We start from the raw sequence: 25,211 nt of genomic DNA, 5'->3' as shown, positions 1-25,211 counted from the left end.
AATATACAGGCTTGCACTGTATATTGGTTGATGAAAAGATTTGTCATAATTTTTTTATCAAATGACTTTATAAACGTTTGATCTTCTATGTTAATAATGAATTATTATCTTTAAAGCGCATGATGTAGTTTTTATACTGGCTGTGCTAAAGATCGTGTACAATTTATTTGAAAACTCTTTATTGTCCTGTTTTATATTCTCAAATCATACATTTGTTTTGCCATTTATCCTGTGCACTGCATAGCTTTTTGTACACATATTCATTTCCTTTGAATTGTTACTTATAGTTGTTAATTCACTGTTGCTATTTACAATCCATATTGCTAGTTAATATTTATGATCTACACATAATTGCATGTTATTTCAACTATAAAATTTGGAACAATATGCTTACCCACACTGTTCTCATTATAACTTTTTTTTTCCTTAATTTTTTTTCTTTTTTATTATCAAGCAACAAGCTATCGAAGCATCTTCTACTGAAATGGACTATGAAATAATAGTTCCAAAGATTGAAGCAGGCACTTGCTATGAGATCATTAATTTCCGTACTAACTATGCAAGGGCTTAGTATAGAGTTGTTCCACATGAGACCCAAATCATTTTCACTTTGAAGACCGTTTTTAAGAAGTTGGCAAGTGTCTTTCCGCCAATTCCACGACACAGATTTTTCTTGCAGGATTATAACGGATTAAACAAATGTGATATCTTAACAGGTAATCATATACATAAATAAACATATTAATATATGTTTGTGCCTATTTTATTCAACAATTTCCTATGAACTTACCAATTTGTTTTTTTTTTTTTTCAAATTTGAAGATGTTATTGGCCACCTCATTTCAGTGCAGCCTTTAGAACCAATACAGATCAATCAGAGAATTGAGAACAAATGTGATTTGGTTATACAAAACATCAGCTCATTTCGTGTCCATAATAAAATTTAAAAGCTTTTTACCTGTCAATTCCATTTCAATAGTCTAATAGTCATATTCTTCTATTAAAAATAGTTCCAATAATTTTAAATACAAAGATTTTCATGACTTTAATTTTTTTTTTTTTTTATCCTTTTTGGCTTTCGTTGTTTTACAGAAATGAAGAAGCTAAGATCACACCATGGTCAGATGTTGCACATGCCTTTTCTGCTTTCTCATTAGAACAACTACACCAACCAATCATTATTGTTTTTACAAGCTTGAAGGTTAAGCTGTTTGGAGGTATTTACTTTAATAAAAAAAATTCTTTTTTTTTTTTTCTCTTTCTAATTTGTTTAGCTATTAAACTGACTTTTATTTTGTTTCTCTGCCCTTGCAAAACTATGTTTGGTGATTTTATTTTATAAAGCGTATTCAAACATTGATTCCATTAATGTCTCATATAAACGTAGATGCGTAAAAAAAAATGTTAACTTATAATGTTACATCATTACAAGTGTAAATTAGCAATTTTTCTACACATCAATAAATACATTTCATTTAATCATGATCAAACAAAGCTTCTCACATAGAAAACAGTCAAAGTATTGATGAGAGGTCTACATCATATTTGCAAAACGGATGTTATTACGAGAACAAACATATTGTATAGGTAGTTTTTCATACAAGAAACTTAATTTTCATGCTGCCCTTTTTGAGTTAGATATGATTTTATTGTGATACACTATTTAAAATCTATAAAACGATATTAAATTTTATAACCTACGATTTGCAATTTTTGTTTGCCTGGATGAAAAACTATTTTAAATGTCAATTATTACATAAATTTTCTCTTTTTATATCTTGACTTTTGTTTAATGCACAGATAGCATCATCTTGAACAACACTGGTTCAACACTTTTCTTTATAGATCCAGACATTCCAGAATTGAATACATACAAATCAGTGTGAGTCCATTCACTCTCATAGAATGATAATCATAGCGTGGTTATATATATATATATATATATATATATATATATATATATATATTAAATTATTTTTATTTCTGTTTTTCCAATTTTCAATCTGAATGATTACAGGTTTTCAACCTGGCCTCATCCCATTAAAACACTGCTTCCTTCCAAGCAAGCCAATGAGCAAGACATTTTCCAAACTGGGAAAAAGATGACAATTGAGGAGTTAGGATATTTGGATCCTGACTTATATAAGGTATATAAAATGTTTTCTTTTTAATTATGTTCAATAAAAACGTTTTCAATTTTATTAAGTTATTTTATAAAACTTATCTATTTAATAATTTGTCCCTGTGTTAATACAAATTTTTCAACATTCCATAGAATGATACATTTTTGTGCAAAGCATCGATTAAGCGATACAACACGAAATATGAATGGTGGTACACGGCTTGCCCTACGTGCGCAAAACAAATGCATCAAGATCCAACAAGTGGTCAACTTATTTGCCAAAAGCATCCAAATCAGATTCCCACTCCATGGTAATAATTCTAACATTGTTTCAAATTTTCTATTTTATGAATCGTTGCAAGTTTAGATTCCATTAATCAAACCAATAATCAATTAAGTAGCATCAACTACAACCTGAAACCCAATCACTTCATTAATAATTGCAATTAGAATCAAGATTTGCTTTCTTCTGTTGTAGATATAGATGTTGTTAATAAGATTTGTAGCATTTCTTTACTATTAACTCCTCTCTCTTCAGGTTAGCATTAGTTCTTTTTCCTACAAGTCAGATATGTGCTAATAATATTGAGAACAATGCCTAAATTAGTTTGACTCTTCTCATTTTGATAATTAATTTTTCAACTATCTTCTCCAACTGCAAATTAGTTTGATAACATTTTGGTTTTAAGTGTTTATATAAAAGTATTTCATTCCAATCAAGATGTCATTGATCTTTTTACTCTTATTTTGCTCAACATTTAGTATAAAAACTAGGAGTTACAAGTATTACATTCCATTCACCAAATCATTGATATATTACCCAACCTAGCCATGTCTGTGTTCTTGATATTGGTCAATTTGTTTCAGGTCATGATATTTGTTCAAACTCTTGACTTGCATGTATTTTTCAAGTTTTATACCTCTCAGTACTGGTCCAATGAAGAGCTAACAATATCTCATAAGTTAATTCAATGTCATTTTCACCAGATTTTATCATTACTACCATGCCTTAGTTTATCAGTGCTCTTATTATTAGCAGATCAGGTGAAAAAGTTTTTGGTGTACCCTGTAAAGATTTGGTTTTCAATCAGAGATCAGTGGATCAAAAACAGTTGCCAAGTGAGTTTCTTAGACTTATAGGGCAGAAAAAAAATTTATCACCTTCGATTTGGAAGCAGAAGAAATTCATTGAACTCGAATGATCTTCTCATCTATAACATTTCTGAGGACCTCACCATTCAACCAACAACTCCACAATCTCTAAGTAGAGAAGTTACAATCTCTTCTACAGCAGTTTCATCTTCAAGTACACCTGTTGACATAATTGCTGATTCACCTGTTGACATAATTGCTGATTCACATAAAAGAAAAAGAGAATCAATTAGAAGAGCCCTTTTTATACCATCTAAAATAAGGTTATACACTATATATCAATAATGTCAACCGCATCTCAAATTCAACTCAATATGGTCTAAATTTATCTTTTTCATATCTTAAATATTTGTGATACAGTGAAGCAGAAGAAATATGTGAAACAGATACACAAGATCAGGATCAGGAATTGTTCAAAAGAAAATCGTCACCAACCAGCTCAAAGACAAACTTTGCTCCATACAAAAAAAACTAGGTAACTACAGTTTATTATTAATTGTTCCATGCTATGAATATGTTCATCTCAAAACTTTATTACACAGTTATTAACATTATCTTTCATTTTTAGCTTCCATTTTTTTCTCATGATGAAAACTATTTTTTCTGCAGTGACTGCTTCAAGCAAAAAGAAAAAAACTTTTGCTCATGTCTTGAAGAATGTTGGCATCTGTAATCCAAAACAGACAAGTATCAGTTGACAATTTTTTGTGTGTAAATAGTAGATCCTCACATCAATTCCCCATACTTTTTGTGTATATAAACAATGTGCTCTTTTACAATATTTTTTTTTTCAAGTAGTCATGCCAGTGAAGCACTAACTGTCAAAGGGGAATGCTAGGTAAATCATTTTTTGTATGTTGATGATAAGGCATTTGATAATGTCTTTTCTGTAAATTATATATACTTAGACAACTTTGTAAAAATATTTTGTCCATTTTGTGTTTGATATTTATAACTCTTTGCATATCCTCTTATGCATAATTCTCCACCACAAATTTATATCAATATCAAAACACTTCTAACCTTAATTTATAGTTACTGCAGCATATTCTATGTGCACATCATTTTCTTCTTTAGTTTCTGCTGATTTTTGTTCTCTGAGTTATATATGTTACCGGTGTTCACAACTAAAATTGATTACACAGACTTGAACTACAAGTATACTGCAAATTACATCACTTTCTGCCAACACTCTGCTTCTTTTTCTTATTATATTTTCTGTGTTTAAATAGTATGAACATACTAAAAACCTGTTAATTACAAACTATCCATTACAAGTTTGCACTAGTTGTTTTCTTCTTTTATGTTCAGTAGTTTTAAGATCTGCAGCAACGCGCGGGCACTATTGCTAGTTAGACCAATAATAGTACTTACATCTAATCATATCCCCTAGTATTTATTTACTTAGGATTAAATTAGGAATGGTTCAAAAATCATAATAAATAAAAAAATTCTGATCGGGTCTCAATAAGGTCATGAAAAATATTTCTATTTATTTATCACTTATTTTACATATAATGGATTTGTCCGGACGAATACATGATTTTCTTTTAGTTTTTATGGAATCGGTTCTTATACTAGGAGGTATATATGGGGGTGGTATTATGTGACAGCCCGTCCTGAATTATTCGTACCGTAGGTGTGAAATGACGATTTTGCCCTTGGTGGGTATTTATCATTTTGGGTGGTTTTGTTGTTTTGTTGGTTGCACCTGGACCACACACACCCACACCCACATCATCTTCTCCCGTGTCTCTCTCTATCGCTAACTCTCTCTCTCCTTCTCACTTGTACGGACGGGACTCAAAACCCTTGCAAACGTGACGGATCAAAGTGGAAAATGGTACCTTTGTGTTCGTGAGGATCATACGAGTTCAACCATACCAAATTCAGGTAAGGAATCCTTTGGTTTCACGTCGAACCAGGAATCTCCGATTTGGTCACTGTTCATGCACACGTGAAATATTGTTTTTCAGGGAATTTGAAGCTTTTAGGAAGCTTAGTGAGGTCCTTAGGAAGCTCGGGGTGGTTCGTTAGGTGGAATTGGACATCGGGATCGTGAGTTGCAAGTTTGGCCAAATTTTCTTGAATTTCTCCGACGACATCTCGTGATCTTTGGGGCTTTAAACAGGTAAGCAAATGTTCTACAAGTTAAGAGCTTCAATTTGGTACTGGTTTCATGAAATTTGGTGAAGAAACGACTGAGAATGAAGGGTTTGAAGATTTTTCCAGGTTTCCAGCGACCGGCGTTTCGCCGGAGAAGAAGACAGTATATTCCGTCAGGTTTGGGACGAAATATGTTGACATCGTCAGTCAGTTTTAACGGAATCCGTTAGGGTTTAACGGAATATTCCTGACAGCGTTAATTGACGCCGTCAGTGTGACTGGCACATGGCTGCGCGTGGGGGCGCGTAGGTCCGTGCACTCGCCGGCACTTGGGATCTTGAAAAATTATTTTGAAAATATTGGGATGTTCGTGAGGTTGAGTAGATCACGTTGGTATATCCAAACATTCCATTTGAGCATTGTATGAGAAGTTATTACCTAGTTTTGGTTATGTGCTTTAAATTGACGTTTTTATAGTTGTTTCGCATATAGGTGAGACCTATCCTGAGGACGAGCGTTCACTCGAGGCAAGGGGGTTATGACCCTTCCACATATCAGTGAGTGGGCTTTTGGTTTTCCGTATATACCTATATACTTGTGGTTTTTCCCAGAAAATGAAATGGAATGAATGCCATGCATTGCGTTTGCCTATTTATTTATGCATTAGTAGTTGCATATATGTATGTTTAGTGTTGCGGACGCACATGTAAGTGCCAGGTAAGTTTATGGTTTATGATTGTGAATTAGTGGTTATGTGAGATGCATAGAGAGCTCATAACCTGCACCCCCAGTGTTAGTGATCTTGCCCAGAGTAGGGCACAATCTTTCACGTGATGTTCACCTCCCGCACCACACGCTCATCTTGGATCCAAGTTAGGTGCACAGTCTTGTCGTACAAACCACTATAGGTGGTTCTGGCTCGTAGGTGACCCGCGATTATTCACCCAGTCTTCACGTAATCGTAGCACTTGAGCGTATTTATTTACACCCAGTCCTATCGTACATACACTTTAGGTGGTTCTGACTCGTGTGCAAGTATAGTTAGTGAGTTGGGGATTTGAGCTCTAGATTTAGCTGTATAGGTCACATTAGGTGACTTCGGCTGACATGTTACTTGCATTGATTGACATTACCTGGGTTACTTACATTTTATGTGGAGGCATTCGACATGGCATATTTCTGAACATGTTTTTGATATATGTGTATATTCTATTTTCTGGGAAACTATACAGGTTTTACGGCGAGGGGTTAGAACTTTTGATAATGAAATGATTTTGAAAAGCTTTGTTTTTGCCCACTCACACTTTCTGTTTTGCGTCCCTCCAGGTTCTAGTTAGAAGCAGCTTTGATGGTTCACGAGGACTTGATGGTGGTTCTGATAGAACATCACAAATGTAGGATCACCTTTGAGTGTTGTGTAATTAGTATTCTTCTTCTGGACTGCACTTAGGCTCTTTGTGCTCTAATTATGTTCATCACACTTAGTCTCGCATTAGTGTGTTACCTTAACTAATTTTTTTTTAGTAGTTTGGTTTTTATTTATTCATACTTTTATTATTATCTTTTGCTTCCGCACTGTGCACATGGCTACGTCACCCTCACGTGACGGCCAGCACGCCTTGATTTCGGTCGGGGTGTGTCATATTATTTACCAACCCCATTTATTCTGCCTTTTCATTGGGACTGGTTCTTGTTTGTATATCCTTATTCTATATTCTATTAACTCTAATTTTGTAGTTGTTGCATAACTCCTTATTTATGTGGGAGCTATAAATGTTTTAATCGTATTTGCTGTGATGTTCATGACTGGTTTAGAATATTACAAAGATTTGAATCTTTGGACCACTGGGGATGTGGTTACTTTACCAGTTTGTACAAATATTTTTGTTTTACTCATGATTATTATTACAGATACGCTATGGTAAGGAATTATTTGGACTGCAAGAACAAACCAGATTATAGAGCAAGATTTGATAAGTTAGTCAACAAATTGGAATTCATTTATCAACAAATTTTTTTTCTTCCATTTGAATTCGTTTCGATAATTCTTTTAGCCGCTTTGATAGGTGCAATTGCCATGGCATGACAGTAAAAGTTTATAGAATTAGCAATGCACATTAAAATATATTCTATTAACAATAGAAAATCTGCCTTTGTTCCGTACTTTTTTTTATTCTAGTCAATTGAAACTATTGAATTGTTGTTCGGTTCATATTGAAATGAATCGAAATTGATAAAGAGTTGATCAATGATGCTCGAACATGTACTTGTTTTGAGTGCCTATTTATTTTCTATTGGTATCTATGGAATGATCATGAGCCGGAATATGGATATAGCCCTAATGTGTCTTGAACTTATACTGAATGCGGTCAATATGAATTTCGTAACATTTTCTGATTTTTTTTATAGTCGCAAATTAAAAGGAAATATTTTCTCAATTTTGTTATGGCTATTACACTTGCTGAAGCAGCTATTGGCCTGACTATTGTTTCATCAATTTATCATAACAGAAAATCAACTTGTATCAATCAATCAAATTTGTTGAATAAGTAGTATATATCAATATCATATAAATTCTAATATTCATAAATTAGAATGACCATACATTACATAATAATACATGTTTTTGAAAATGTAAGAAATTAAAGTATCTTGGTTCTATTGCATGAGTCAATCCAGAAGTAGATTGATTAGAAAAATTATGATAAATTATTGATTCATCTGGTGTCTAAATATATGATTCATTTACAAGTTTACTAGATTGAAACTTTCTGACATTAAAAATTTTATAGATCCAAATGTCACGTTCAGTAAAGATTTATGATACGTGTATAGGGTGTACTCAATGCGTGTGTGCCTGCCTAACAGATGTATTAGAAATGATACCTTGGGATGGGTGTAAAGCTAAGTAAATTGCTTCTGCTCGAAGAACAGAGGACTGTGTCGGTTGTAAGAGATGTGAATCCGCCTGTTCGACGGATTTCTTGAGCATTCAAGTTTATTTATGGCATGAAATAACTTAAAGTATGGGTCTGGCTTATTAATACGTTCCAAAAAACCCTACTTGAATACATTTGATTTTTTTAACTTTACAGACAAAAACCCACGCTCAAAAACTATTTATTTTGAGCACTGGTTTTTCTGGTCCAAGTTTATCTTGTTTTTACCTTGAATAATTTTCCTTGGTTAACGCTGGTTGTAGTTTTGCCAATTTTTGTGGGTTCCTTAATTTTCTTTCTCCCTCATAGAGGAAATAAGATAATTAGGTGGTATACTATAGGTATATGCATAATAGAACTCCTTCTAACAACCTATGCATTCGATTATTGTTTCCAATTGGATGAACCATTAATGCAACTGATGGAGGATTATGAATGGATCAATTTTCTTGATTTTTACTGGAGATTGTGAATAGAAGGAATTTCTATGGGACCTATTTTACTGAAAGGATTTATCACAACTTTAGTTACTTTAGCGACTCGGCCGATTACTCGAGATTCCCTACTATTCCATTTTCTGATGTTTTCTTCTCAAGACCTTTTACTTTTTTTTCATCATGTGGGAGTTAGAGTTAATTCCAATTTATCTACTTTTATCCATGTGGTGGGGGGGGGGGATGGGGGGAGAGAAATATTTGTATTCAGCTACAAACTTTATTTTGAACACTACAGGAAGTTCCTTTTTTTTTATTAATGGGAGTTTTGGGTATTGGTTCCAATGAACCAACGTTAAATTTTGAAACATCAACTAATCAATTGTATTACTTTTGAAATGACAATTGGAATGATATTAACTCCTATTTATTCATTATCTATGTTAAGCCAGATGTTCCATGGATACAAGCTTTTTAATGCCCCAAACTTTTTTTATATTCTAGACCACAAGAATTATTTGTTTCGATCTCTATCCTTTTACTGTAATAGGTATTGGTGTTTATCCCGATTTCATTTTATCATTATCAGCTGACAAGGTCGAAGCTATTATATCCAATTATTTTTTTCGATAGTTTTTGTGAGTATACCAAAAAATGAAACTGAAATCCCATGATTTTAAAAATGGTTGATTATACAATAAAAAAAATGAGTCTTTTATATTCTTTTAAGTAAAATATTTTGTATCATTTTAAGTAAAATAAATAAATTGGAATTCTATTATAACTAGATATCTTTGGAATTTGTGAGAACCATTTGGATCAAGTAATGGAAATGATTCAAATGGTTCTTGATTGTTTACATGAAGTTTTTGTATATATACCTGTATGTCGTCCTATGTTTATATTCGTCAAGTCTTTTATTCAATTAGATGTTAATGTAAATGAACCATAACCATGCAACCCAATTCCTAATAGATTAACCCCAAAATAGCATATCCAAATTAAAAGAAAGCCCATTCAGGCCACAATTGCAGAATTTACACTTTCAAAATTTATATTTGTTCTAATATGTAAATAAATAGCGAATATGGTCCAAGTAATAAATGCCCAAGTCTCCTTTGGATCCCAATTCCAATATGATCCCCATGCTTCATTAGCCCATACTGCTCCCGAAAGAATACCTACTGTTAAAATGATAAACTCTAGACTAATAATATGATAACTCCAACGATCCAATTGTTGAATCAATTGATACCTGTAATAATTTTGAGATGAAATAAAAGAAGTGTTCTGTAAGACATTGTTTCTTTCGTTCACATATTGAATCTCACCAAACTAAACTGACTCATTTTCTAAATTATTGCTTTTACTAAAAATCCTTATGAATTTTCAAAAATGTAATGACTAGAAGAGCTAGTGATAATAATGATCCACAAAAAAGAGCTGCATAGCTCAATACCATCATACTTACGTGCATCATTAACCAATGGGATTGGAGAGCGGGTACTAATATCGCAGATTGATGCATTTTAGTTAAAAGACCCGAAGTAGCAAAACCTTGAGTAAAAATAGCACTTGGCGCAGTTATTGTGCTTAAATGGTTTTTATGTTTTTTAAAATATTGAATAATATGAATAATGGAAAAACTCCACGAAAGAAAAATTAATGATTCATATAAACCACTTAATGGTAAATGCCTCAAATACATCCAACAAGTAACTAATAATCCTGGTATGTAGAAAAAAGTAGCTATCATCCCTTTTTCCGACGAATCATCTAGTCCTACGATTTCATCAACTAATAAAATTATCAAATGAATTGTAATTACAATTGAAACGATCGAAAATGATATATGAGTTAATATATGCTCTAAAGTTGAAAATATCATAAAAATTATTAAATTAATAAGGGCGTCCCTCAATTATAGGAATTGAAATCAGGAACTAAATTCATTATAGGACATACTCTTTTAGAAGATGCCATGCTACCATTCGGACTCGAACCGAAATGCTATAGCACTGCTTCCTAAGAGCAGCGTGTCTACCGATTTCACCATAGCGGCTTATTCGAAATCATAATAACCTATTTTTATTCAATCGTTGAGCTTGAAGGAGTTAATTCAATCCAATATTTTTTTTAGGAAACCATTCAAATTGATGAATAAAAACTTCTTCAAAAATTAGGGACTAAAACGTTTTCGTTAACATTAATGATATTGCTTTTTCATATTATTATCTTTTTATTTAGTTGTTTATTATTTTAGGATGGCAATTTTATTTAACTAAACTAACAATGTATTTTTCGTAGGCTATTACTTTAAACTCTCTTAAAACTAAAATGTAACAATTGTAACTATATAATTTTTACTTCAATCCCTGGATATAAGTAAAAACAATGTTTTGCCTCATTTGCATTTTTTAATGATTCATTTCTTTTATCATTTATTTTATTAATCTAAAATGAAAAATTCATTTTATCAATTAATAAAAAAATAGAATTTTTATATAACACAATTTCAGCAATACACTCAAAAGATTTATGTAAATATTTGCATAGTTTGGTTGCGTTAGGATTCTTTATTGTGTAGAGAATTTGCGTTAAGATTTAGCAAACTCATTAAGTTAGGTATTTAGGATGGTCATATCAATCATATAGAAATTGTACCGTAATTCAAAAAAAATTTCTAAATTTTTTTAATTAAAAAAAAAAATTATATATATATATATATATATGTAAGATTCCACATCGCTCAGGGGAGTGATCCTTATATGTATATTCTCATTCCTACCTAGCATGAGGCTTTTTGGGAGCTCACTAGATTCGGGTTCCATGGGAACTCCGAAGTTAAGCGAGTAGCACGCGAGAACAATCCCATGATGGGTGACCCACTAGGAAGTTCTCGTGTGAGTTCCTAGAAACAAAACCGTGAGGGCATGGTCGGGGCCCAAAGCGGACAATATCGTGCTACAGCGGAGTCGAGCTCGGGATGTGGTAGGGGCCCGAGCCAAGATGTGACAATTTGGTATCAGAGCCAAACCCTAGCCGTGGTGTGTCGACGAGGACGTCGGGCCCCTAAGGGGGGTAGATTGTAAGATCCCACATTGCCTAGGGGTGACACACCCCGACCGAGATCGGAGCGTGCTGGCCGTCACACAACGGTGACGTAGCCACGTGCACGTGCGGAAGCTAATAAAGTAGTAATGTAAAAGTACGAATAAAATAAAACTAGCATACAAAGTACTAAAACAAGTGCTAGTAAGTGAGATACAATTTCAGAGCAGGTCTATAGCAGCCCAAACGAAAAAGTTGCGACAAAAGTACACCCGAAGGTGACCCTACGCTGGTGAGTATCTGTCAGAAAATGCCGGAAGAATCCTCTGGGAAAACCACCGAAGCTGCTAATCAACTAGAACCTGGAGGGGCGCAAAACAAAAGCGTGAGTGGGCAAAAACAAAGCTCTTTGAAAATCATTCGTAAAAATACTTTCTAACCCCTCGCCGTAAAACCTGTATACTTCCCAGAAAATAAACATATACACATATGTATAGGTATGCTAAACATGCTCAAATATATGCCATATACTCTAAAATATACCATGCCGAAGTCTCATAACGATATGCAAGTGCCCAGGTATAAACATATCAATATCATGTAATCTGGCAGCCGGAGTCACCTAACGTGACCTGTACGGCTGCATATAGAGCTCAAATCTCAATCTCAATATCTGAACCTGCCCACGAATCGGAACCACCTAAAGTGGTCTGTACGACAGGCCTGGGTGTAAATAAGTGCTACGATCACGTGAAGGCTGTGCGAATAATCGCGGGTCACCTACGAGTCGGAACCACCTAATGTGGTCTGTACGACAGGCCTGTGCACCTAGCTTGGATCCAAGCTGAGCATAAGGTGCGGGAGGTGAACATCACGTGAAGGACTGTGCCCTGGCCACGGGCGGGAGCACTAACACCGGGGGTGCAGGTTATGAGCTCTCTAACTAACTCAAACTACTGCTGAATGTAAATATGAATACCACTTACCTGGCACTTACCTGTGCGTCCACAGCACCCAATATGCATATGTATAAATATATGCAACTACTAATATGACCATCAATGCTCGAATAATGATGAAATAATGCATGGCATAAACTAATAAACATTTATTCAATTTCTGGGAAAATATAGTATATAGGTATATACGGAAAACAAAAGCCCACTCACTGATACGTGGAAGGGTCGTAGCCCCCCTGCCTCGCGTGACCACGCTCGTCCTCGGAGTACGTGTCACCTATATGCAAAATAACTATAAAAACGTTAACTTTAAAGCACATAACCAACTTCTCGTAATAACTTCTCATACATTGCTCAAAATGGACAATTGAATATACCAATGTGCTCTACACAACCTCAGGAACACAACCATATTTTTAAAATAATTTTCCTCCACCGCACGCGCCCCCACGCGCCGGCCAAGGCACGGCCACACGCGCCAGCCACGCGCAGGCACGTGTGGCGCACACTGACGCCGTTAGGAATATTCCGTCAAAACTGACAGATTCCGTTAACGGCGTCAGGAATATTCCGTCAGAATTGACGGAATATTCCGTCACCTTCTCCGTTCAGTCTCCGGCGACGTCGCCGGCGCCGGAAACTGGGAAAACCTGCAACTAGGGTTTTCTCGCTCATTTTTCCACCATTCTTCACGTTTCTTGCACCAAATTAAAGCCCTAAACTAGTAGAACACAACCATACACATTTTAAGGTCTAAAACTCACTAGATTATACCTGTGCAAACTCTCCAAAACCGGCCAACTTAGAACAGAACGATCCCGACGTCCAAATTTGTCCAACGAAGCACTCCGAGGCTCCTTGGGACCTCACGAACACAACTACAAGCTTCAAAAGTCCAAAAACACGCTAGAATAAGTTTGCATGAATAGTAACTACAACGGACCTCGCTGAATCGACGTGAAAACGGCCACAACCTTACCTAAAAATAGTATGGATGTGCTCGCCTCGACCTCACGAGTTCAATGGTATGCTTGGTTCCCTTGATCTGCAAGGTTTGGTATGGTTATGTGTGTGTCCGTACAGTTTCAATGGAGAAGGGAGGAAGGGAGCACGGGAGAGACAGAGAGAGAGAAGACAGAAGGAGAGAGAGACAGTGTCTGTGTGTGGGAGTGTGTGTGGTTCCAAACACATGCCAACACCACACCACCCACCAACAGAATAACGAAACGAACTAGGGGCTAAAATGTCATTTCACTAGTACGTTTTAATAATCCCGGGACGGGATGTCACAAGGGGAGTGATCCTTATATGTATATTCTCATCCCTACCTAGAATGAGGCCTTTTGGGAGCTTACTGGCTTCGGGTTCCATGGGAACTCCGAAGTTAAGCAAGTAGCGCGCGAGAGCAATCCCATAATGGGTGACCCACTGGGAAGTTCTCGTGTGAGTTCCCATAAACAAAACCGTGAGAGCGTGGTCGGGACCCAAAGCGGACAATATCGTGCTACGGTGGTGGCTAAGGCCCAGGATGTGGTGGACCCGGGGCCGGGATGTGACATATATATATATATATTATATCTTGATCGATCTTCCAATCGAAACTTAGGATCTAAAATAAATCACTCAAAATTGGCGCATTCGTCATATAACTTCCGAAAAATGTAAACGGGGCTTTTATTAATTTAATTGGGTTTAAGGAATTTATATACTGATAGTAATTTCTAAAACCAAAAATAATGGTTTAAAAAATTACAAAAAACATTTTAAACTTAACCAATTAGTTTCAACTTGACAAAAAAAAAATTAGTTTCAACGACTTTTCTTTATAATATAAAATAAAAAATATAACTAAAAAAATTCTTTTTATTATTGAGTAAGAGCGATGGGGAAAGTGAAAATCTCCATCCGGAAAATAATAAAACATACCAAATGAAAGGCGAAACCCTTGCATTTACCCTTTTTTGAAACAAAAAAATACCATTCCTTCTTAAAATTTAGTAAACAACAGAATTCTTATCTATATCAGAAACAAAAGAAACATTTGGCTTCAAATTAAAGTCAAACAAATTCAATTTTATATTCGTTTTATTTAAAACATTATGAGACTAATTCTTTTTTATTTATTTTATTTTTAATGCATATTGTTTATATTGTAATTTATCTTATATATTAATATATATTCTTTTTTATTATATATTAATATTTATTCTTTTACCATTATGATGTTAATATTAATCATAATTGATAAATATTAGTTGTCATTTTTATAACTTATAAATCTTATAAATAAACTATAAAAAAAATTATATAACTTCATTGGTTATTAGAACGATTCATATTATTTATTTGTTACCAAAAAAAAAAATAATAAATAAAAACTTTTAGAACTCTAGAAAGAGATTTTACTAACAAAAAAAGCTTTCAATGCTGCTAGTCCAAATTTATTTTGGAGTTTCTGTGACATCCCACATCGTGCAGGGGAGTGATCCTTAAATGTATATTCCCATCTTTACCTAGCACGAGGCCTTTTGGGAGCTCACTGGCTTCGGGTTTCGTAGGAACTCCGAAGTTATGCAAGAAGGGGGCTAGAGCAATCCCATGATGGGTGACCCACTGGGAAGTTGCTCGTGAGTTCCTAAAAACAAAACCGTGAGGGAATGGTAAGCCCAAAGCGGACAATATCGTGCTACGGTGGTGGAGCGGGCCCGGGAAGCGATCCGCCCCGGGCCTGTGACATCCCACATCGCCCAGGGGAGTGATCCTTAAATGTATATTCTCATCCCTACCTAACACGAGGCCTTTTGGGAGCTCACTGGCTTCGGGTTTTGTAGGAACTCCGAAGTTAAGCGAGAAGGGGGCTAGAGCAATCCAATGATGGGTGACCCACTGGGAAGTTGCTCGTGAGTTCCCAAAAACAAAACTGTGAGGGAATGGTAAGCCCAAAGCGGACAATATCGTGCTACGGTGGTGGAGTCGGGCCCGGAAAGTGGTCCCGCCTGGGCTGGGATATGACAATTTGGTATTAGAGCCTAACCCTGGCCATGGTGTGCCGACAAGGACGTCGGGCCCCTAAGGGGGTGGATTGTGACATCCCACATCGCCCAGGAGAGTGATCCTTAAATGTATATTCCCATCCCTACCTAACATGAGGCCTTTTGGGATCTCACTGGCTTCGGGTTCCGTAGGAACTCCGAAGTTAAGCGAGAAGGGGGCTAGAGCAATCCCATGATGGGTGACCCACTGGGAAGTTGCTCGTGAGTTCCCAAAAACAAAACAGTGAGGGAATGGTAAGGCCAAAGCGGACAATATCGTACCACGGTGGTGGAGCGGGCCCGGGAAGTGGTCTTCCCCGGGCCGGGATGTGACAATTTGGTATCATAGCCTAACCCTGGTCGCGTGTGTGCCGACGAGGACGTCGGGCCCCCAAGGGGGGTGGATTGTGACATCTCACATCGCCCAGGGGAGTGATCCTTAAATGTATATTCCCATCCTTACCTAGCACGAGGCCTTTTGGGAGCTCACTGGCTTTGGGTTCCATGGGAACTCCGAAGTTAAGCGAGTAGCGCGAGAGAACAATCCCATGATGGGTGACCCATTGGGAAGTTGCTCGTGAGTTCCCAAAAACAAAACCGTAAGGGCGTGGTCGGGGCCCAAAGCGGACAATGTCGTGCTACGGTGGTGGAGCGGGCTCGGGAAGTGATCCGCCCCGGGCCGGGATGTGACAATTTGGTATCAGAGCCTAACCCTGGCCGCGTGTGTGCCGACGAGGACGTTGGGCCCCTAAAGGGGGTAAATTGTAACATCCCACATTGCCCAGGGGAGTGATCCTTAAATGTATATTCTCATCCCTACCTAGCACGAGGCATTTTGGGAGCTCACTGGCTTTAGGTTCCATGGGAACTCCGAAGTTAAGCGAGTAGCGTGCGAGAGCAATCCCATGATGGATGACCCATTGGGAAGTTGCTCGTGAGTTCCCAAAAACAAAACCGTGAGGGAATGGTAAGCCCAAAGCGGACAATATCGTGCTATTGTGGTGGAGCGGGCTCGGGAAGTGATCCGCCCCGGGCCAGGATGTGACAATTGGTATCAGAGCCTAACTCATGTCGCGTGTGTGCCGACGAGGACGTCGGGCCCCCAAGGAGGGTGGATTGTGACATCCCACATCGCCCAGGAGAATGATCCTTAAATGTATATTCCTATCCTTACCTAGCATGAGGCCTTTTGGGAGCTCATTGGCTTCGGGTTCCGTAGGAACTCCGAAGTTAAGCGAGAAGGGGGCTAGAGCAATCCCATAATGGGTGACCCACTGGGAAGTTGCTCGAGAGTTCCCAAAAACAAAACCGTGAGGGAATGGTAAGCCCAAAGCGGACAATATCGTGCTACGGTGGTGGAGCGGGCCCGGGAAGCGATCCGCCCCAGGCCGGGATGTGACAGTTTCTTATTATATATATAGTCCTCAAATTGAGGGTTATACTATAGTGACTTTTCCATTTCATTGGAGATGTTTTATTTTGGTTGGTTAGTTTTGTTTCTAACCTTAACAAAATAAAGTTAGAGAAGTTAAACTATATGGTTTTACAAGAGATTATCCTGAAGTGGGAATGAAACTCCTAAGAAAAAATGTATAATTGTTGTAGGCATAATTTACTGAACAATTATGGAGGCCTTAGAGAGAGGGGTGCGACAATAGTAGAGAGAAAGAGAAAGATGTGTAATTGTGATGTGTGTTATATTTCACCCCATTGTGTGTAGGTTAGGTAAAATCCTTACCCTTTTAGAATTACAACTCTAATAGGAATTAGACTACTAAAGGGAATGTAAAGATATCTCTAGATACACTAGGATTTACACAATCACATTCTAATCTAATAGGACGGCAACACTCCCCCTTTTAGTGTGTAAATACTCAAGTAAATGGTGCATCAAGTCTTTATTGATGAAGCAAGTACAGTTGATGAAGTCATCGGCACAATGAGCGAATGCGAGTCTCATATCAACAGAAGAATGCATAAAAAGGTAAAAACTCACAAAATCTTGCTATGGTAAAACCCAAGGTAGAAGAAAATCCATAGACTAAGGAGAAAAGTGAGAAGTTGCATTAAGTCAAAACTATAAGTCTTCTAGATGCAAGTAGAAGAACTCACAAAGGTATAATCAACCCAAGATGGGTGCCTCGTCAAAACCTAGTTAGGTAGCCAAACCCAGTGGGAAAAATGCTCATAATCGTAGGGAAAAAGAGTACATTAAGATCAAGTAAGTATACTTATGGATACTCCCCCTGAGTTTGACAGAACTTCCAAATGAGAACTACAAGCATTGCATATGATAGTTAGGCATACCAATTCCTCGGACAAGTTTCTGGAAGGTTGACTTCGACAGTGACGTCGTGTAGAGATCGACAAGGTTGTCTGGGATCGACTTGCATGACTTCAATCTCTTGATGCTTTACTAATGTGGTGTAAACGCAATATGTCTTGGCGTTGACTTTGTTGATGTATCATAGCTTGGTCAGGTTGATACATGCGGCATAGTCTTCATGGATCGTAGTTGGGACTCAATGATGAATGAAAACAACAAGTACTTCGAAGATACTCAACAAGTCTCACATGTGGCATATTGAAGTGAGGTAAGTCTTGGAACGATTCGATTATTTCGAAACTAAGGTCATATCGTGGACCTCCAAGATATTGCAATATCCCTAAACAGTAAACACAAAACCATTCGGGGATTTTGCCTTGTGCGGGTTCGATAAGTAACCACCGTTAGCATAACAAACAAGGCAAGCATCATTCTGAGGATCAGGGGGGTTGGATCCACTCGAGATGCATTGGGATTTGCCTAAATTCGTAGTACTTTAAGAGTACGTCTTTAATACCAATTCAGTGGTTACGTGTAGACGCGGTGCTGCATCTTTACCAATAGATCAACAGCGAATGAGATGTCCTATCTAACACAATGAGCTAAGTACAACGAAGCACAAAGTTGAACTTATATATCGAATTTTGGATTCCATAACCTCTTCAAGGGTCTCATTTGCATATAACGTATGGACGATCACAAGTATACTCAAATGTAACACCTTCAGAGTGTAGTTCGACTGGTAGACCAAAATACCGTCAAAACAATGCTTGAACTTCAAGGCATAAACGAGTTTTCCCAAGATCCTTCATCTCAAATTTCTCTTTAGGTGCGAGGTAGTTTTCTTCAGCTCATTCGGAATCTTAGGAAGATTCATGTTAACGACATAAACCGTAACTCTAGCAATTTGGAATAAGACTTCATAGTTTAACACGCAAGGGCATAATTCATCCTTAACTGATCAAATAATCACTTAGACGGGTATACCACATCCGTTGGATTGTTTCAATCTTTAAGTGAACCCCTCAAACAAGTTAAGAGGGTGTTCCATGGTTTGGAACTATTTGAACCAGTCTATGTAATTCTTCGGAAACTTACATGTAAATCTTTGTATTTTTATCCCCATGTAGAAAACACTAACTACATTTCATAATGCTGCTATCAATCACAGGACGTTTTGAGAGAAACGTTGCGCCGTAAGACATGCATCATATTGCACTATTTCATTCATTTCATTACGCTTCATTTTCCAATTGTAACACAATAGAATTACCTTGGGCAGTGTAGGAACGATGGGTCCAAAACACACTTTGGTAATGAATTTGACCTGGATTGTAATTTCGGTTGTCAAATCAGTTATATGTTGTCACTTAATCAACAAAACACGGTTCGATATCGTCGCTTTTCATTTATGTCAGTAGCTACCATATAAGTGAAAATATCATCAATGGTAATCTCATTTCAATTCCATTAACTCATCCAAACTAGTATATTGGACCAAGAACTTCAAGTCTCGGGAGTAATCCGATTAATCTTATGAGATGGAAATGATTTGAGACAGGGATCAAGTATAGATTCATTGTTGTGCCGTGTCTTCCTCTTTTAGAAGTGAATCCTATGAACTGAGTAATCTGTCTTGCTCCACGCCAAGATAGATTGATTGGTTATTCGTCGGTGTACCGGACCGTCCAACAGGGGCGTCTAAATCGTCCAACAAGGGTGGCACATCCTCCAGGGATGTTGACTCAACATTCGTTAAGTACATCTATCCTTACAGGCATGTTTTTTGTTGGTATATGATCTCATCACTTTTAGCTAGATCAAAGGAATGCGTTTGGAGCAACATTCTGAAGCTAGAATTCATCGCATTTGCTTATCACATTTGTGCGGCATGGGGATCGAGATGAGACATAGTGAGTGACGTCCATGCAAATTTGCATCATTCTACAGGAATGTTGACATTCTTATCTCCCCCTAACGGCGGGAATACTATCTCATTGAAGTGACAACTCGTAAATGAGCTGTAAAGAGATCGCATGCAAGGCCTCTAAGAGAGCTAGTGTGAAAGAGAATCATGATTGACAAAGATTCACATCTTTCGTTGAGGACCCATGTTGGTACGTTGTGACGGTGCAACTTGGCACATGAAATGCACATCCAAATGCACAAATACAAAAAAACGTCAGGTTCGTACCCAATAACCAACTGTAACGTCAAAATGGTTGGGTGGCAACGGGCCTCAAGGAAGACCAACATAACTGCGTACAAGATTGCATAGCCTTAGGCAGAAACTAAAAACTTGGTAAGTTTACCAAAATCCGGGTGATTATTGAAATTGCGCTTTATGATCGCTAGGCGAAGCTATTTAGGGTGAACATGAGAATTCAGTGTTCAAATATAAACCCAAAAGACATGCAATACTTTATCGAAAACCGTCGATATAAACTCTCCGGCATTATGCAGTCTCTCAGACTTTATGGGATAAGTAGGATGGTGAGCCCTTAATCGGCCAGGGGGTTTAGCAACAATGTATGTGGATAAACATGTGACTAGTTTCTCAATTCATCAACCAAAACCATAAGTATTTATATGGTTTGCATTTTGGTTGGATTAGTCCACATATATTCCCTTGTATCCACTGTGAAAAGATGGTCGTTTCGTATCTTTGCGAGGGATGAAATCAATTTCCCTAATGAGCAGGCTTGAAAAACTGTGCTTGTAGGCACAAGATCCTTACTTCGGGTAAGAAGATGTGTTTTAGCACCATTGTTTGACCTAAGTGCCCCAAATAGTCGTGTCAAAGCAAGTAAAATGCTCAATCACCAAGCTCTAAGCCAAGTGATAGAAGTGTATGTAGATTGTTGTGGCCTATTTTATATGGCAAGGGGAAGAGGGTTGGTGGCAATGAGGGATTGTAGAGAGATATGTGTTTGTAGAATGTGCAAAGGGATGTGTGTAGAGGATGTGTTATCCCCCTACGCAGTGCTTTTATTTATAGGAAAACTAATGAAAAATGTTTGAAAACTTTGAGTTTTAATGATAAGGACAAAATAAAAGGTAAAGTGAATAGTAGCAGTATTGACTTTTTAGTGTAAAAATGTGGTTTTTCGTTAAAGTGAACAATACCGGGAACTTTTCGTTAAAGTTCCCTTTATTTATAGTAATAAGAGGAAGAAGAAATCCTTCATCCTCAAGGAATACAAGTTCATATAAGAAAGAATAACTAAAATCAAATCTAATCTAAATGGTGTGTTCCCAGTTAGGAGACAACCCATTGGCCCCAAATCAAAGCTTCAAGCTATTTTTGGAGGTGGTGCAAAGATATTTCACTCTATTTTCCACAGTGGTTTCATTCATGATCATTGTCATCTCGAATATATCTTTACGAAAACTTATTGATGTTCTTCCGGAATGGATAGAGTATAAGGTCTCTGACATGGTAATTCAATATCATTCATACAACGAGGAACGTGCCAATGCTCTTAATCAGGTTGGATAGACCTGAAGTCGTTGCTAGAAATGTGATTTAGGTGTAAAGTTAGTGTGCGTAGTGTCGCATTCATCCAGACAACTAACTTTCCCCACATTCGTACCTAATCAAGTGCTTAATTGAATTCAGTCACATAAAAACAAGAAACATGATTCAATTAACTCGTATTCGAGGACAATATCAATAAAATTATCCACAACGAAAACAAACACCAAACATGAATCCAAGAACATAGAAAAATGTTCACAAAGTAAATGGTTTACTAAGGGGATTCGACCAACAAGGCCATCCATGTCAAAATTCTGCTCTTCCAACAATGATCGGTAGAGCAAAATTAGTCTCACATATTGACTATGAGAATGGTACTCCTCAACGACATTGGTAGGGGTACAAACAGGCGCATAACCAATAATCTATTCCATGAAGACAGAAGTAGATTATGTAGGGTTAAGGTTCGGGAACACTATCCTTTATTCTTGAAGTTTTAGGTCTTAGGTGCCAAGGGTCACATTTCAGGCATGATGCCACACCTTGGCAAGCCCTGATTCTACCATATGTTGTAAAAAAATTAAAAAATTAAAAAAAAAAAACTCGAAATTGGATTATGAGGGACAAACCCAAAATTGGATTTAGTAGGCTCCAACCGAAGCTGAAGGGGTCTGTTTGGTAGGCCTCTGCCGAAGCAGAGAAGTACCATTCGGTGCACCTCTGCTGAAGTAGAGTATGCCTTTCAGTGCATCCATGCCGAAGTAGGGCATCATCGTTCTGTAGGCTTCGACCGAACTTGGTCAAGCCATTCGATAAACTTTAGCCGAACTTAGTCTATACCTTTCTCTCACGTTTGTGGTAGTAATCTGATCTAAGAATTTGGTAGACTTCCACTTTCTACACTGCTGCTTCAGGAGTGAGTTGGAAACATGGAAGGATGAGAAAAGTATTCTCCAATCAAAATTCGATTGATTTATAAACTTTAGAATTGTACTCATTCAGGGACGTAATCATGGTGTGCTTCAGGTAATGTCTTTCATGATTAAACGGTATGTATAAGCAAGTCAAAAGGCCATGGAATCCTCGTTCGAGAGGTACTTTCGTTTGTAATACTTCAAGCATAAGTCTTCGAATGAAGATCATGGCGGAAGCTGATTCAGCTCTTCCTTTCCATTGTTGGCTTTAATGGTTTCTCAGCTTCTTGATAATCAAGTGAAGATTCATATATTGTACCCCACGCACAGTAGTTTCTATTAGAAACGTCCAAATAAGGGAAATCGAACTTGTGACGGTTCGACAATCCACTGAATTAGAGGGAACAAGATTGTGATTGGTGCTATGGGAATGAATCATCCATAAGCATCAAAGTTAGAACACTCGGGTTCTAAGACATGGTTTACATGAAAAAGTCGGGTTTTCATGGGTGTATTGTTTTATGAAAACTTCGAGTTTCAAAGGCACTAAATTTGAAACTATAGGTTCAATTTAGTTTATGAACGTTTAGTTCATAAAAGAGAGGTTCCTGCAAGAACACATAATGCAATATGTTGATTTAAGTGTAGTGGATTTGAGTTGCTTTAGGAATTCAAGTGTGAGCGTTTCGGGACTACGAAAGGATGTCAACGGTTCAAATAATAGAAATAAATTATTGAATCGATAATGGCCAAAAGTGATATTCAGATCAATAATTTTGGATTTTTTGTTAGATTGAGGGACTGCAGGTCACTTCTAATTAATTCAATAGATCGGGATCATTCAGGATCGATTGTAGAAGCAAAATAATGACATGTGAGTCTTATTAGCTTTAATTGGCGGCGGGCTAAGTAACAATTGAATTATAGCTTAATTAGCGTTAACCAAAAACGTCCCCAAAAAATTATATGTGTATGTTTATGAAACGCGGATGCCAATACATGGCATCGGGTCGAAGAAAAAATATAAAAGGACAGTCCAACACGCTTGGGCTAGCTACAAAGTGATAGGTCAAGTTTATAGCTGTTGGGCCTTGGGAATATGGCTGCAAAGTAGCCCAACCTAACTGTAGGTCAGCGGGCCAGGGAAGGGGGTTAGAGCCCAGCACCCTAGGTTTGTTGGCTTTAGGCTAACGCGTGAAATAAGCCCAGCTTTCGCTGGCTTCTGGTTAACACATGAGCAAACCCAGTCAGCATAAGGCTTCTAACTTTGGGCCAAGATGATGGATTGCTTCAGGCGGGCCATATCATGGAGGAAACCCAGCAGAGCTGGTGTTGAATTTTGGGCCAGGAAACAGAAGCCCAACAAGGCTAGCTTCTGGTGAGGCATGCACAAATTGAGGCTGCGCAGCCTAATCGTCAAGAACCCAAGCAATCGTACATATTTGGCTCAACGCAACTTCGAGCTGCAATTTTCCCATATTCTTTTCGAATTCTTAGGATTTGAAAAACCCTAATTACTTCTAATTTCTTTCAATTCTTTGACTCACATATTCCACATAGCAAAAATTGCATAATGCATGAAACATGTGTGTGTGAGAGTGTGTGTGTGTGTGTATATATTGACAAATATATGAAACATATACACAATATATACTAGAAGGTACATATAAATGTAAGGAGTTCATGCATCATGGGGAATGTTTTCATGCTTCATGGTCGTTTCAAATATCTTACTTTATTTTAAGCGTACGTGATTGGTAGAAAACAACAAAATCCTTTGAATTTGTAGAAGATCCTTCTCAGAAAACTAGAATTGCATCTCTAATGTGTTGTATCACATTCAACACAGAAAAATTAAATTGAATCAATAGCATGTAGATCAATAATAAAATAATAAATTAATCATAAAAAGAATGATTAAAACGTAATACTCTAATTGAAGATCAAATTCTCTTTAGCGCAGCTTCAAGAGAGTGCTGATAACATGTTGTAGGCATAATTTACTAAATAATTATGAAGGCCTTAGAGAGAGGGGTGCGGTAATAGTAGAGAGAAAGAGAGAGATGTGTACTTGTGAGGTGTGTTATATTTCATCTCACTGTGCCTTTATTTATAGTAGTAGGATAGGTAAAATCCTTATCCTTTTAGAATTACATCTCTAAGAGGAACTAGACTAATAAAGGAAATATAAAAAATATCCCTAGATATACTAGGATTCATACAATCACATTTCTAATCTAATAGGACTGTAACAATAATAACTTAAATAAGTATGTTGGCATAATGTTTTGTTTATACATGTTTTTTCATTTGATTAATTTTTTAAACTAAAACCAGAAATTATAATCACGAATAAATCCTTTTCAAAAAATGTAGGTTCTAGTAAAAATTAAAAAAACGAGTTACCAAATAACAAGAAGACCGCATAGCGCAGTGGATTAGCGCGTTTGACTTCGGATCAAAAGGTCGTGGGTTCGACTCCCACTGTGGTCGCTTCAAACAACACTTTATTTGTACATTTACTTAATTTTTTGTTTCATGGAAATAGCAGCTGCATGTCACTTTTTTTTAATAGCATTTTGTTGTAGCCGTTGGATAAAAATTCAACGGCCCGTGTTATTGGTTCAGAAGAATTCGAATCCCCTGCTCAGGAAAGGATCCAAATCCAACAACTCCAACCTTTGTTTTGTTTTATCTT

At 37.0% G+C, this 25,211-nt stretch overlaps 1 long non-coding RNA gene and 1 other non-coding gene across 2 annotated transcripts; both read left to right on the top strand.

Moving 5' to 3' along the window:
* Nucleotides 1-1,085: 1,085 nt before the first annotated feature.
* LOC137738922 (uncharacterized) lies at nucleotides 1,086-2,420 on the top strand. Its single transcript, XR_011069075.1, has 4 exons — nucleotides 1,086-1,201; nucleotides 1,801-1,882; nucleotides 2,018-2,147; nucleotides 2,276-2,420. It is a non-coding gene; the product is annotated as an uncharacterized lncRNA (long non-coding RNA).
* A 22,512-nt stretch (nucleotides 2,421-24,932) lies between these two features.
* Nucleotides 24,933-25,006, top strand: TRNAR-UCG (transfer RNA arginine (anticodon UCG)). The gene has a single exon. It is a non-coding gene; the product is annotated as a tRNA-Arg (tRNA).
* Nucleotides 25,007-25,211: the final 205 nt, after the last annotated feature.

This window comes from Pyrus communis, chromosome 7 (assembly GCF_963583255.1).
Source record: "Pyrus communis chromosome 7, drPyrComm1.1, whole genome shotgun sequence".
Lineage (NCBI taxonomy): Eukaryota > Viridiplantae > Streptophyta > Magnoliopsida > Rosales > Rosaceae > Pyrus > Pyrus communis.
This window is presented reverse-complemented; position numbering and strand designations above follow the sequence as displayed.